Genomic DNA, 15,933 nt, shown 5'->3' on the forward strand with positions numbered 1-15,933 from the left:
CCTTTGGGAGGAGATTATGTCAGGAAAACAGAGCCCTCACAAATGGGATTAGTAGGATGAGAAAGCCCTTGCCTTGCTTCTCATCCCAAGCAAAGTGGTATGAGAAAGCCCTTGCCCCTTCCAATATGTGAAGTTACAACAAAAAAAGGCAGCCATCAAAGAGCAAGGGGGCTCTCACCACACCTAGGGTCTGCTGGTGCCTAAATCTGGATTTTCCAGCTTTCAGAATTGTGAGAAACTCAGGCATATTTTTTGTAAAATCACTCGGTCTCTGATATTTTGTTATAACAGCCTAAACAGACTGACATTTATTGTAAAATAATGAACTTACTTCCCAGTCCTGTAACAGATATCAGAATTCCCATGCATATGTAGCAGACTATATAGACACACCTAGATACCAGCGTGTATGGAATTGTTTCAGTTACTGTCATCTTTTACCCAGAGCTAGATCCACTCCAGGTCAGCAGATAACATTCAAACATGCACGAAGTTCACCGAGGCGTGTCGCCTTCACAGTCTCTCTACTGATTATTTGCTTTTACCATCTTCCATAATTAGTATTTCTTCAGACTATCAATTGGTAACTAATGGAAATATTCTGATGATCTTTGTTTAATAAGACAAGAAAACCCTTCTATTTTTATGCCAAACATCTTCAGTTAATTCAATTAACATCTTTAATTCAACTTGACAAAAACTACAAAGTTTGCCATCATAAAAACCTTACTTAATGAAAAATTCTGGCCTATAATTTTTGTTTACTACACTTAAGTTTTACAAGAAAGAAGCCACTCAGATAAGCTTATATCAAGTGAGTGTTTAGTGTTTAAAGCCATGTCCCTGAGATCTACAGGCTTCTCTAGTGACTCAGATGGTAAAGAGCCATCTTTACCTGCAATGCATAAGATCTTGCTTCGATCCCTGGGTCAGGAAGATCCCCTGGAGAAGGGAATGGCTACCCACTCCAGTATTCCTGCCTGGAGAATCCCACGGACAGAGGAGATTGGAGGCCTACAGACCATGGGGTTGTAAAGAATTGGACACAACTGAGTGACTAACAATTTCATTTTCCTTTTTTCCCTGGGATCTATAAAGATTCAGCTCAATCTCCTACACCTTCTTCATCTCCACCCACACGTTCCAAGATGAGATGTTAGTTCACAATGGGAGTAAGAAGTCGGCAGGTTGCACATATCTCAAGCATCAGGGAAAATATCAAGTATTTCCACAAGACTGTAATACAAAAAAAAAATAATCTAAGAGGCATTTCAACAAGAGTTGCAACCAAAAGTGTTTCTGATTAACACTGGGGCAATTTATCAAAGCCCTGAACAATCTGTTCCTAACATAGAACTGTTTCTTATAGTCATTTAACTGTTGTTCTTTCACCAGATGGAAACTCTTCAGATGTGCCTTCCCTTTCAGAGAGCTCTGTCCTTATTAAAACACAGTTTGTGGTTTTAATTTATTCAAGTTTGCACTCTCTAGCTCCTGGCACACAGGGGACACTCCTTATCAAGTGGCAATGAATAATAGTCATCACTAAAGGTTGTGCGGTTTCCTATAGAGATAAGGTGTTTCTTGCTATGAACTACAACGTGCAGGAAACCAAATGTCAAGATAGGTTCATTGATTAACTGAGAAAATTAACTTTTCCCCTCAATATCAAAAGTAGATGCAACACTGAAAACAAAGACATGCCTATCCTCCAGTTGGGCTGCAAAAGGAAGCTGCTTGCTTCCTTTTAAATTTTGCATAAAACCAACATCTCTCTCTTAGATTTAGCTGCTTCTTTAAAATAACTCAAGTCTTTCTTTTATTATTGTAAATATCATCTCATAAACCTAAAACTAAGGTAAAACAGAGAACTGAAAGCTCAGTGATATTTAAATCAGCAAAAGGTAGACCACACACTCAGCTGTGTTCACATTTTGTTAAAATGATATGCTTTAAAAACCAATTAGTAGAGTGTGTTATGTATGCACATAAATACTGTTACCAGCAAGCTGGCATGAGAAGACCATGAGAAAAACCACTCGATGAGGACCCATTGGGAGTGGCCATTCCTGAAATCAGATGATGCTCAGGCATCTCCATAAAGAGTGGGACAGTTGTCATCAAGGAATACAGTGATAGCTTGGTCCATATAGCATCCTGAAGCATCAAATCTAAGCCTGACAGTTCATATGTCCATTTCAATGTATGCACTTATTGTTTCAAAGCGTGGTCCAAGAAGCTGCAACATCAACATCACCTGGGAACTTGACAGGCAAATTCTTAGATGTCCTGTGTATTCATCTACCCATATACATACAGGCACATAAACTCACATCTCCTGCTTCATGCCCCCATGTTACTTTTTCAACCCCCACCTGCACCCCCAACATACTGAATCATAATCCTCCTTGCAGAATATCCTCAAGTGATTCGAATGGCCGTTCAAGTTTGAAAGGCACTGCTGAATACCATTCTAAAGTAAATACCTTTTCTTCAGTGTCCCCCATTTTACTGGATTCCACCACAAAAAGCACATAACCCAAGTGATTGTTTATCATATACAAAACACAGAAAGAGGAAATTTTCCCCAAGGAGGAACAGACTGAATAGTATTAACAGTGCTTTAAACTGTAATGAATTCCCAGTCTAATTCACTATGAGGTTTCAATTTATACCACATTTAGAGTACTCCAGGTTCAAGTAATCACTGCAGTAATTAGCTTACTTCCAGTCCTCCAAAATAAACCCACTAATTTTTGCAATCAGCCTTCATTTGGTTAATCACCAGTTTAATTGATTTAATTAGTTTGATCTGCAAAATTAGTCAAGTGTAAATACTGTTTTGTAAACAGAGTTTAGCTCCAAGCTGTAAGATAGGGAATTCTAATTCAAACCTAGAGTTAATAATAAAAACCCATACATACAGGATTTTGTCATGAAATACAGCAGTTTTAAGTTTTCAAGAGAAAGGCCTGTGAAGGTTCTAGGGAATGTTTTGGAAATGTGTTGTTGTAATCACAAAATTGACCAAACTAAGAGACACCCCCCCCCCTTCCCTGCTTCTTCTCAATCAATTCCAACACCATACAGTGGTTATGTTTTGAAGATGATTATAAAAGGAATTATTTGTCATTTCCCTTTTTTAATGAGCTGGCTCTAATAACCCTAATATTGACAGTTGTCCAGATTTTAATTTCATGTTATTTTTAATATTTCAAGCCTTGCCCATTAAGGGATATTTTAAACCTTTCCTGAAACAAATTTGAATACAGTAATTGACTCTTTAAAGCAAACATGTCTACTTATATTCACAACATGGAATTCTGAAGATGTAGCTCACACTGTGTGATGCAAATTATTTCTTCACTTTTTACTAGTTTTTTAACACATTGAATTTGACAAGATAAAAATTCCCTTTAAATGCCCCCAAATAAATTCATTCTAAGTGCTAAATTCAGTAGATTCCCAGCTGAATAAGACAGTCTTTCTATTTAAAATCTCTCCTTGGGGATTTTTCTGGCAATTCAGTCGTTAAGACTCCACCCTCCCAGTGCAGGGGGTTATGGGCTCCATCTCTGGTCAGGGAACTAAGATCCCACAATGTGCTGCACAGCATGGCCAAAAAATTTTTCAAAGCCCAAAAAAAAAAAAAAAAAAAAAATCCCCCCGTTATATTGTAAATGAGGGAGGAACTAGGTGGGAAAGTAATTTTTTTGTAGACTGTATTTACCCAGATTGCTTCTCATTACTGAGCCACTATTAATGCCATCTCTTTGGAATTTTCCACCCCTTTGCTTGATATATATATTTTAATGTAATTATTATTTGAGTATTTTGGGATTCCATTAGTTGGAATGTTTCACTTGGATTAAAAACTGTGTTAGGAAAGTGGTGCTACAAATAAGTTATCAAATTGTGAAGGGAAAAGACAACAATATGGTTAAATACCCAAATTGGGCCAGCTAGTCACAGTTTTTCACAGTGCAATGAATGCTGAGACAGGGGCCAGGAGTACGAGCAAGGAAGTAGCCTGTGAATAACTGAATTAACATAAAAAAATCTACCAGCTTAGAAAAAGGGTGTGGTCATTTGTTGTCCCAAACAAAATGTTGAATTTATCTGTAAAGGATCCATTTATCAGGTCTATAGGGCTTCATACTGCCCAAGGAATGCTTTCATCTAGTTTGGGATTTTTGTTGTATTCTAAAACTCTTTATGGCTACTAACATTTGGATTTCATATAATTTCCACATGTCATGAAATACTCTTTTGATTTTTTTCAACCACTTAAGGTTCTGACAATGCTTAATTCACAGGCTACACAAAGTCAAGTGGCAGCTGGATGTGGCCAGAGTCTCCCCATCCCTATTCTGTTATTGTGGGACAGGTGGCTACTGAGAGTTACTAGAGATATTATTTCCAACAAAGCCACTTTAAAGTCCATTTCATAACCTGTCATTTACAATTTCATATCAATTTCAAAATGGCTGTTCCTTGCTTATAGAAGTCACTTCATATACTAGATCCAAAGACATTAGACCAACAAGGAATTAGATATGGGGTTCAGTAGATATTGAAGAAGAAGAAAAAAAGAGCCAGAGACTTCTCTACAAATGTGAGGTCCTAACTGCCTTCTTAAGAGTCTTTAGGGCAGAATCAGGACTGTGCTTAGTTGCTCAGTTGTGTCTGACTCTTTGTGACCCCATGGACTGCAGCTGGCCAGGTCCTCTGTCCATGGGGATTCTCCAGGCAAGAATACTGAAGTGGGTTGCCACGCCCTCCTCCAGGGGATCTTCCCAACCCAGGGATTGAACTCAGGTCTCCCGCATTGCAGGCGGATTCTTTACCATCTGAGCCACCAGGGAAACTCTCCCTCCCATTCCAGCCATCTTTAATATTCATACTCCCTTTAAATGACATTTTCCCTGTTGAATATTGTTCTAAATTATTTTTACTTTAACTCGGTTTCACTTGAAGCAAATTACTATGATTGTGGGAAAGGGGATTGATTGAAAATTACAACGTAATTTGTCTGCTCCTATTCTTCTGTAAAATGACTCTGAGTCCCTAAGTCTCTTGGAAGCTTTTGCAGATATACACTGTGGGTATTTAGTACTCATTTCTCACTATTCCTGACAAGGCAGTTGGAACCATCACCAGTGGGGCTTGATTACTATGTTTCAACAGGAGCTTAATTTTCTACAAATTCCCCAGAGGTAAAAGATGAGGAGCCTAAAATGTATTCATCTCAAATCATTCCATTAATACAGCTGGAAACTTCCAAGAGACAGGAAGAGCCTTGTTTTTGTTTTTAAATGATTCTGATTTAATCTCTATCATTCTAGTAGCCATGGAAGCTTCCTTGGAAGTTCTAACTGCATCTTAGTGGGTGCATGACTTTGGGGGAGGTCATTCAATCTCTCTGAGCTGCAACACTCTTTCTGTTCAGTGGGTTCACAGCAAGTGAATGTTCCCATTGCTCCATCAAATCCTCCCACCTTGATGACCTGGAAGCTTTTCTACATGGGAAAAATGCATGTAGAAAGGCTTTGTACAAAGGATAGAGATTCAAAAAGGTGGGGTTCTGTTAACACAGGGGTCCCTAACCCCCAGGCTATGAACTAGTACCAGTCATGGCTTGTTAGGAACTGGGCTGCACAGCAGGAGGTGAGCGGCAGGCAAGTGAGCAGAGCTTCATCTGTATAAACAGTCACTCCCCAGCTCCCTGTCCCTGGCATTGCCACTCAGCTCCACCTCCTGTCAGATCAAGGGCAGCATTAGATTCTCACAGGAGTGCAAACCCTACTGTGATAATTTGCGCCTATGACGGATCTAGGCTGAGTGCACCTTATGAGAATCATCCCGAAACCATCCCTCCTCCTTCCACGGAAAAACTGTCTTTCACAAAATCAGTCCTTGGTGCCAAAAAGCTTGGGGACTGCTGCGTTAACACACACGTATTGAGCATCTTTTAAGCATAGGAGGCACAAAGGAAAAAGTAGAGTTAAAATGGGCTGAGTGCTGCTGCTGCTGCTAAGTCGCTTCAGTCGTGTCCGACTCTATGCGACCCCATAGACAGAAGCCCACCAGGCTCCCCCGTCCCTGGGATTCTCCAGGCAAGAATACTGGAGTGGGTTGCCATTTCCTTCTCCAATGCATGAAAGTGAAAAGTGAAAGTGAAGTCGCTCAGTCGTGTCCGGCTGTTAGCGACCCCATGGACTGCAGCCTACCAGGCTACTCCATCCATGGGATTTTCCAGGCAAGAGTACTGGAGTGGGGTGCCATTGCCTTCTCCGGGGCTGAGTGCTAAAAAGTAGTATAAGCAAATGTGGTTCATGTCGGAACACCCAGCCTTCCTGGTATATGGCTGCCAGTAAAGTCTTGAAAAGGAGACAGGGCTAAGCAAAAGGAGAGATGGAACAGTTTATGCAGTGAGAAAGGCATCGTTCTTTCATTACTTCACATTTGATGACAACTTTTTGTTGTTGTTGTTTAAAGAAACCTTCCTGCTCCAGCTTGGCATAATGAATTTGTCTGAAACTTCCCCTGGCAGAATTTGCACAATGAGCACCTACTCCTGGATTTTTGCTGGGTTCACACAGAGGTGCTGGAAGAAGAAAGTAAACCAAAACAAGAGCTGAAAGAAGAAAATAAACCAAAACAAGAGATTTGAAAAATCTCTTCTCATTGTTTCACTAGGTATGTTTAGCCCCAATAAGATATGTAATTGTTACATCTTATTACAGATTTCCTTGACTTCTAAGGTAACTAAGTACCCATGAAATCTTCAAATTGTTTGTGTAGTATCTATATTTTCTAACAAGGAAAAAGATTTAAATGGCAGATTTTGAGCATCTCAGAAATTTTAAAATTCTCAAGATATTTGTGTGAGATTGGTAAAGTCTTCTGTGAGGAAAGGAGAAAACTGCCTCATAGATGAACTTGCCCACCTGGGAGTTCCAAGTGCAAATAGCAGTAGGATTTGGGAGTCTTAACATTTTGCAGTAAGAAGCCCCAAATTTATTTGCCAGAGTGTATCCAGGTTAATACATATATTTGGCCAAGTTACTGAGGGCCCTGCTAAATTCCCCAACGTTTTTCCAGTCAGTATACTTTTCAGATTTTGGGTGCTAATTTGTATTATTTGCAAAAACAACTGTGAAAGCTATTTGGTGCTTGCAATGCAATTATCACTAAAGAGGTTTGGGGGAATTCTCATTAAACTGAGTCCCAGATGTTTTTGCCCTTGTGATTTGTGTTGATCTGTTCTTTGTCGTTTCTAATTATCAATCAAGATGAATGAATTAGTCATCCACTTGGTGAAAAGCCTATTTACGCATATGATCAGGACCCAAGCTAAAAGAGCCTTCAGAAAAGTCTAACCTTGGAATGGACCATTTCTTCATGCACAGACGGGTGGGCACAGCATTGCTCTATTTTCCTCTGTCTCATTCATATGCTGGGGTTTTACATTTAATGTGTGGTGCATGTGAGTGTGCACAAAAATATGGACACACACACACTACATAAATACACTTCTGGAATGACTACAGATCTATCTGTAACCACTTCCTCGTCTAGTACAGTATTTTTGATTTGAAGACTTTCGTGTGGATAACATTTCCAAAGGGAAATCTCTAATTGCTGAGCTAGAGGAAACCAGGCCCTAAGAATTTGATGACAGTATTTTAGGATGTTTGTTTCCCTTGGAGTTGCCCACCCTGCTATTAACAGGGACACATACTATCCAGTGGGCGCACAGTATTCCTCCCAGGAGATTAGGACACATTGTGAATATGCATTAAACCACAGTCCCCTGCTCCTGCAGCCTGCTGTGCCTTGGCTGGCACACTGGCAAGCGTTCTCAAAAGCAACGTTTGCAGTATCAGACTGGCATGATGCCACCACACATGAAATATGTCTCTTTTTATAACTGTTTCAGTGTTCTTGGGAACAAACTGGCCATCTAACAAAGATTCTTGAACTGGGAATTCAAATGGCTTTGGATAGGCAAGAAATGTCCATCTGGGAGGCAGAAGGAGGGGGAAAGAGTGCCATGCCCAGGTATAATCATTTGTTAGCAAATTCCCATGCCTCCATTCATCAGTGGGGGCAGAAGAACCTTTGTGTCTTTAGTAATAGCAGGTGACATCACCCATCCTGTCTAAAGGAAATGTAAATTAAAATTGTGTGTGTGTTGAAAAGGGAGAAATTAAATTGCTTCATCCAAGATATATAATTCATACTGTTGTATAACCAGAAACTAACACAACATTGTAAAGCAATTATATTCCAATAAAAAAAGACAAGTGATAAGCCTTTTCACTGAGTTTGAATCAGCTGTGTATATATTTTATATATATATTAAAGGATTGTTTAAGAAAAGGCCTATTCTCCAATTATGTAGGAGAGTTAACAAAAAAAGTATTATTAACGCACACTGAGAAATTTTTTAAATCACTGTTTCTAACATTTGGAAGATAACTGGGGGAATCTTGAAATCACACAAGCATGTCCTTGGTATACTGGTTGGATGTTAATTTGCCTTCAGGAATGAATGAAGCAGGCTGTACTTTTGCATGAGGGTTGTCTATTATGTAAAAAACTTTAATTTTATTTATTTATTTTTAATCAGCTGAGGGGGATATCCTTTCCCTTGAATCAATAAGAGTCCTTGAGACTGTCACAAAACAATGTCCCTTGAAAAAGGGAAGGAAACTTTGGCAATGATCAACAAAACCTCTGAAAAGGTTTCTAACCTTTGACCCAATTATTCTCCTTCTGGGAACACAGCGTAAAGGAGCATAATACCTAAAAATGTCTATGCACAGAGGTGTTACAGCATTTGTAATAACAGGGAAAACTGAAAATGAATTTCTTTACTTTGACTCTTTCTGGTTAAGTAAATATTGTCTATCCAATGAATTATTCATTCATTAAATATATTTGTAAACATATTAAACACATTTATATACTTCTATTTGTAAATATATGTATAAGTATAGATTTATATGAGTAGTGCTATATATAGTATCAATCATTAGTGTGTGCTAATTATTATATTGTATAAATATAACATAGTTATATTAAATATATTCACAAATTTATATTAGTAAGAGGGAATATATATACTACAATGTTAAATTAAAATTACATAAGATATGCAATGTCTACTATATTAGAGGAAAAACACTGCAAATCAATGTACCAAAATGTTAACAGTATTTCTCTCTAGGTGTCAAATTTCTCTAAGTGAAAATTTTCCCATTTCTTTCTACTTTTCTATATTTTCCAAATAATCTATACCCAAAGAGTGGTCATTACAACAGAGAAATAAAGTTTTGTTTTGCAATTAGATGGGCAAGCACATTTTCCAGTAATGCCGAAGGCGGTCAGCAGACAGATAGAAGTTCTGTTTATTATTTGTTATATTGGTCATATCCGTTTCAGGGCTAGGATTGGCTCTAGGTGTGCTGGCAGCTCAGGAAAATCATGCTTCCATTTCTACCTCTGAATTAATTTTCTCCAAGGAAGGAATCCAACTTGAGTCAAAATTCTCAGGGAGGTACCCACAGGTAAGCATCTGAGCTGGGAACATAAGACCTTTATTTGCCTGTCATTACAGAGCTCCAATTGCCTGTGGATGAGAAGAGTCCTTCAGAGGAATATTTGGGACCAAGTGAGCTGAAATGTTGAAGTGAAGTCTTTGGAGTTCATCAAAGAAGAGGCCAGAATCCCTAGGAGGTCCTGCAATGACAGGGCAAGATGACGCCTATCTTGTCCTGGTGCCAGCGAGGTCCCAAGGGAGGGAGCCTGGGGTGGGGGCTTGGCTAAGATGCAGCTTTTGTCAGACCTAAAACCTGAACCTGAGAAGTCGGATGCATTTACGTCTCTTGCATTTCTTTAGTCCATTTGCTTTTGGTTTTCCCTTGGCATCTGATAACTGTTTTTAAGGCCAGTCTGTCTTGAGATGGTGCCTGTGCTGTAACCAGAGGGTATGTCCCTGCAGCAGCCAAGTGAGCTTAATCCCAGCCATCCTTTTGGGGGATGCCAACTGGATGCTTTTTACATCATGTGGCTAAGGACCCAAAGAATCTTTTTTAAAAAGGCTTTGCTGCTGCTACTGCTAAGTCGCTTCAGCCATGTCCGACTCTGAGCGACCCTATGGACAGCAGCCCACCAGGCTCCCCTGTCCACAGGATTCTAAAGGCTTTAGGTTATTAATTTACACTTAAAATTCATATGGCCATATTTTGCTAGAAGAAAGAAAGTGTATTCTTCACTCAAAGTTCAAATTTCAACTCGAGTTTGGGTCAAACTTGTAGAAGCACCTCTATAGCTCCTTGTTGGAAGCATCCTGAAGATAACGTGTGGAAGGGGACCAATCCTTGGCCCACCATTCGCTATGTCATTTGCCTTAACAGCTCCTCTTTGTTTAACCATGGCCTCTTCATTCCAGCCACTGCCTTATGGCCTCTTGTGGCACAATTAGCTCTCTCCCTCTTACTGCTTGTCACCTTATTGTCAGAGTTACAGAGGTTGGACACAAGCTCAAAATACAAGAGATCATGCAACCCACTCTGATCAACAGTCAAATCTGCCCTTCTCAACCCTCTACTCAAATAAAGAGACTGACTGAATAAGAAAATACATTAAGACAGTATTAAACATGGTGTTGGCAGGGGGTGAGATGGGTGATTTAAATTTTTCAGAAACTTTTTTGGAATAAGACTGGCAATAATAATGAAAAATTTTAATTTTGTATGATAAACTGTTCACAATAAAAGCAAAATCTATGCTGTCTCTGTTGAACAAGTTCTACTTCTAGATTTTAAAAGTAACCCAGAATTCAAATGCAAAGAAAAAATAATTTAAAAAATATATATTGACCATAGTTCACCAACTGCTGCGTTTCCTACTATAAATCACGGCTCATGTTAAATCCTTAACTTAGTGTTAAATAAGAGGTGAGAGTTAATTTAGGAAGCAATTGTGATGGGAGCATCTTAGAGCAACAATGATCATGGGACAATTAGTCTTCAGTTTGTAATTGAGAGTAACTCCCATAGGACTAACTCACTGATGAATTTCAAATAAATGGACTTCAAAATTAAAAAGAAAAATGGCTAATTATAAGCTAAAGGAGAGAGGAAGGTGGATAAAGAAAAGTTCAAACTATAGGATTAAACTAGTGATGCCTTGAAATCTGGGATCACCAGGAGGATGTGTAATCACATACAGCTGGGAGAGCTACCAACAGAATCGGAATGAGGGAAAAAGGCCAGTGCAAGACTGACAGAATACACATCACTGCTTACCGATCACGGAATAGGCTCTGGTCCGAAAATGAATATGGACCAGGTGTTATGGGTGCCACCAATCCAAAAATGTACATGGCAAGGATTAAAGAGAGACGTCAGCTTGTCCCATCTGGAGTTGGGAATGCATGTGTATTGCTATGAGATGGGCCAGTGGGGAAATCAGCTTCCTGCAGCAGCCAACCCACTGCTAGGCTGTCGAAGCTCTGAAGTTCCCCAACCAGCAGCATCCAGAATGAAGATGCACAGACTACGTGCAGACAGCCTTGGCACAAGCTTCTGGCAGCTGCTCTTCTAGAAGCTGATACAAGGCACAAACTCCCAGTTCTTCCCTCTATGTCTCAATATTTTATAGGGTTGGGAAAGCTGCTTTTACCCCTGACTCGATAGAAGAGGAGAGGGCATTCCTGTTCTCCCAAACAAGCCCAAGAATGAAGGTCTTACTGCTCCCTCCTCTGCTGGAGAGTTTCTCCAGTGGTTCCAGCCATTGATGACTTTATTAACAAAAACCTGGACATCCCATTCACCCTTGAAGTGCCCACCAGTCACATGGGGTACAGGTCCCAGCTAAGCTGGGCATCCATAGAAACGACAACCAGAGCTCCAGAAACTATGTCACTGAGGCAGTCTCCTTCTTGATTTTGGTAAATCCAAATGAACATCTGCTCTCCAGCCAAGAATCTCACTTTGCTCAGGGATATCCACTACTCTACTCCTAGAAGAGAATATTCATCCAAGCCTGGGGATCTCTAAAGAACTATGCTCAGCTTTAGTGTCCCAGCCTGCGGTGGCTGTTTTGCTCATAGTAATAGAGCTGCTGTTTCTCTTGGGGGAGGTTTACCACCTGTTCCCAGACAGTGATGGGCGTGTGACTCAGTCCTGCCAGGGTTCCCCATCCCCTCAGCCACCATGACTGTTTCAGGGCTATGTACATAATCCAAGCAATAACTGATATTCTCCAAGAGACGTTTTAATATGGACCTTGGGAAAGAGAGTGGGTCTTCTTTGTGGGGTTATGAGATAAAAGCACTGGGTAAGCCAAGACCTAGGTCTTCCCAGGTGGCTCAGTGGTAAAGAATCTGTCTGCCAATGCAGGAGAGGTAAGAGATTTGGGTTCGATCTGGGGCTGGGAAGATCTCTTGGAGGAGGGCATGGCAACCTGCTGCAGTATTCTTGTCTGAAAGATCCTATGGACAGAGGAGCCTGGCAGGCTATCCTCCATGAGGTCACAAGGAGCTGGACATAACTTAGCAACTGCACACACACACACAAGCTAAGACCTGCAGGGAGTCATTTTTTTCTCTCAATCCAAGGGACCTGATAGTAAAGCCAACCCAGAAGAATCAAAAGAGAGACAAAACCCTGACAGCATCATTGAAATTCAAGATACACCCAGGCCTGAAGCCAGTACACCTCTTTACTTCCCAAATACTCCAGCCAATACATTGCCTTTTGCCTCAAGCTACTTTGGGTTGAGTTTCTGTCACTTGTATCATTGAGAATCTAGGCTACAGCAAAGGGACAATGGGGGCCATGCCAAATTTTGTATCAGGTACAATTTGTACAGCTATATATGGAGTCATATATACCTGCCTGTATGCAGGTCAAGAAGCAACAGTTAGAACCAGACACAGAACAATGAATTGGTTCAAAATTGGGAAAGGAGTACATCAAGGGCTATGTATTTTCACCCTGCTTATTTAACTTTCATGCAGAGTACATCATGGAAAATGCCAGACTGGATGAAGCTCAAGCTGGAATCAATTGCCAGGAGAAATATCAATAATCTCAGATTTGCAAATGATACCACCCTTATGGCCAAAAGCAAAGAGGAACTAAAGAGCCTCTTGATGAAAGTGAAAGATGAGCAAAAAAGCTAGCTTAAAACTAAACATTCAAAAAACTAAGATCATGGCATCTAGTCCTATCACTTCATGGCAAATAGATGGGAAAACAATGGAAACAGTGACAGACTTTATCTTCTTGGGCTCCAAAATCACTGGGGACAATGACTGTTGTCATGAAATTAAAAGATGCTTACTCCTTGGAAAAAAGCTCTGTCAAACCTAGATAGCATATTAAAAAGCAGACATCACTTTGCCTATAAAGGCCTATATAGTCAAAACTATGGTTTTTCCAGTAGTCATATATGGATGTGAGAGTTGGACCATAAAGAAGGCTGAGAGCTGAAGAATTGATGCTTTTGAACTTGGTGTTGGAGACGTCTCCTGAGAGTCCCATGAACTGCAAGATCAAATCCTAAAGGAAATCAATCTTGAATATCCATTTGAAGGACTGATCCTGAAGCTCCAATTCCTTGGCCACCTGATTTGAAGAGCAGAATCATTGGAAAAGACCCTGATGCTGGGAAAGACTGAGGGCAGGAGGAGACAGGAGACGACAGAAGATAAGATAGTTGGATGGTATCACTGACTAAATGGACATGAATTTGAGCAAGCTCTGGGAGATAGTGAAGGACAAGGAAGCCTGGCATGCTGCAGTTCATGGGGTCACAAAGAGCTGGATACGACTGAGTGACTGAACAACATATAAGGTCATATATTCCTTTAGAGGTGCATATAGGTTGGATAAGGGGAACAATGAAGGTCCTTAACCAAACTTTTTGTTCTGTAAAATGATTCTTCTGATAGATGGTATGTTCCTTGAGAGCAGGCACTACATTTACCTTATTTCTTGATTTTTACTTAATATTGGAACATAGTTGACTAACAAATGTTTTGTTAATTTCTGGCATACAGCAGAGTGATTCAGTTATACATGTATCTACTCTTTTTCAAGTTCTTTTCCCTGTTAGTATTATTACAGAATATTGAGGAGAGTTCCGTGTAGCTTTATTCTATATAGAGCAGGTCAGCCCCAAGATCCCAATCTATCCCTCCTCCCCACCCTTCCTTCCTGGTAACCATAAGTTCTTCTCTAACTCTGTGAGTCTATTTTCTAAATGAGTTCATCTGTATCATTTTTTTTAGATTCTGCATATAAGTGATATCATATATGTCGGTCTGACTCACTTCACTTAGTATCATAATTATCACATTTATCTTATATATCTTAGTTTCCCCAGAACTGAGAAGATGTGCAAAAAATCTGGCTGAGTTGATTTTTTCACTTCTAACAGAAGAAATATTACCTCACTTCTAACAGAAGAAATAATAATGAAGCAATTAACTATCATAAATTTATTTATTTTTGCTGAGTTTTCTCTATGTGAGGGCAATCCAAAGTTTTGGGATGTGTCCTCTAAAGAAAACCCTGGGAAAAGGACTTAGGTGCAGGGAGTTTGAGAGGAGAGACAGGGAATAGAGAAGAGAGTGGGTGTGTCCATGTCCTGAACTGCTGAGGCAACTGGGCTCCATGCCCCTGGAGAGGCTCAGAGGTACATATAAGAACACGTCAGAGATGCACCATCTGAAATGGGAGGCTGAGAAATTTACCCCCTGATAGGTGACCCACACTAACAGAGAGGTACCTTCCAGAGTGCTAACCTTTGATTCCCCAACACACATGTGCACACGGGTGCACACACACTTTGGATTGCACTTGGGTGTGACTGAGTGGCCTTCTGCTCATTCGAGAACACTGAGCAGAAACTCTACAGAGCCTTCAGTGGTGTATGAAATAGTCTGTCACAGTTGTGCTGAAACCAGACAGACCAAGGGACATGGGGTGGTGAACAAGCAACAGCTGCCGGTGGTTAATATTCCTAACAGCATCTGGAGCACGGAAGCCTAGAAAGCTACATGGCATAACTGCTGATATTCTTGGAAGAACTTGTTAGAATATGTCATGGCCTTATAAAGGTCATATGTAATGTCTTCCTGGTCTGGTGCAGGTTCCACAGTAAGTCTTGGGAGGTGTCAGTGGGCCACGGCAAAATGAAAATTGCCGTTTTTTCAATTGTTCAAGTAATGCTGGACCATGAACATCATGAAGGCAGGAGCTCTGTCAGTTTTGGCTCACTGGTGTATCTCTGTGTAGAGCATGGTTCCTAGTATATACCACATGTTGAATAAATATTGCTCAGTATATTAAACAATAATAAAATCTTTTAAAGGAGTATTGCTTAGGGATCATGTATTATCTCTAAGAGACTTTGGGTTAGCTGGTCCTTTATGCTACATCATTGTCTTGGGGTGAGCTTTATAAACATTATTCACCATTTGAGTTAGGTCATAAGTGCCACAGAGTTCAAAAAAAGAATATAATAAGTTACTAGGCAGCAGGAAAGTAGGATTGGATGGGCCTTGAAAAAAGCACTGGTGTAGACAAGTAGATAGGAACATGGGAGTTTTCAAAGGAAATTTGTCAATCAGAGATAACACACAGTGGCAAGTCTCTCTCTAATATAAGTGGAGCCCACTGAGAAGAAAATTTGGGAGAAAAACTGCAGGAAACGTCTTTCCTCTACTTTCCATATTTGTGAAAATCCTTTTTACTCCCAGAGAGAAGCAACAAAGGAATAAAATATTCATTCATTTATCTGATCAATGAATACTTGAGTTCTACTATATACTAGGCAGTGTGCTTCTGGGGATGAAGCAACGAGTAAGATAGACACAATCCCTGTCCGCAGGGGACTTACAACCTGGTAAGA

This window comes from Oryx dammah, unplaced genomic scaffold, assembly GCF_014754425.2.
Source record: "Oryx dammah isolate SB20612 unplaced genomic scaffold, SCBI_Odam_1.1 HiC_scaffold_26, whole genome shotgun sequence".
Taxonomy (NCBI): Eukaryota; Metazoa; Chordata; class Mammalia; order Artiodactyla; family Bovidae; genus Oryx; species Oryx dammah.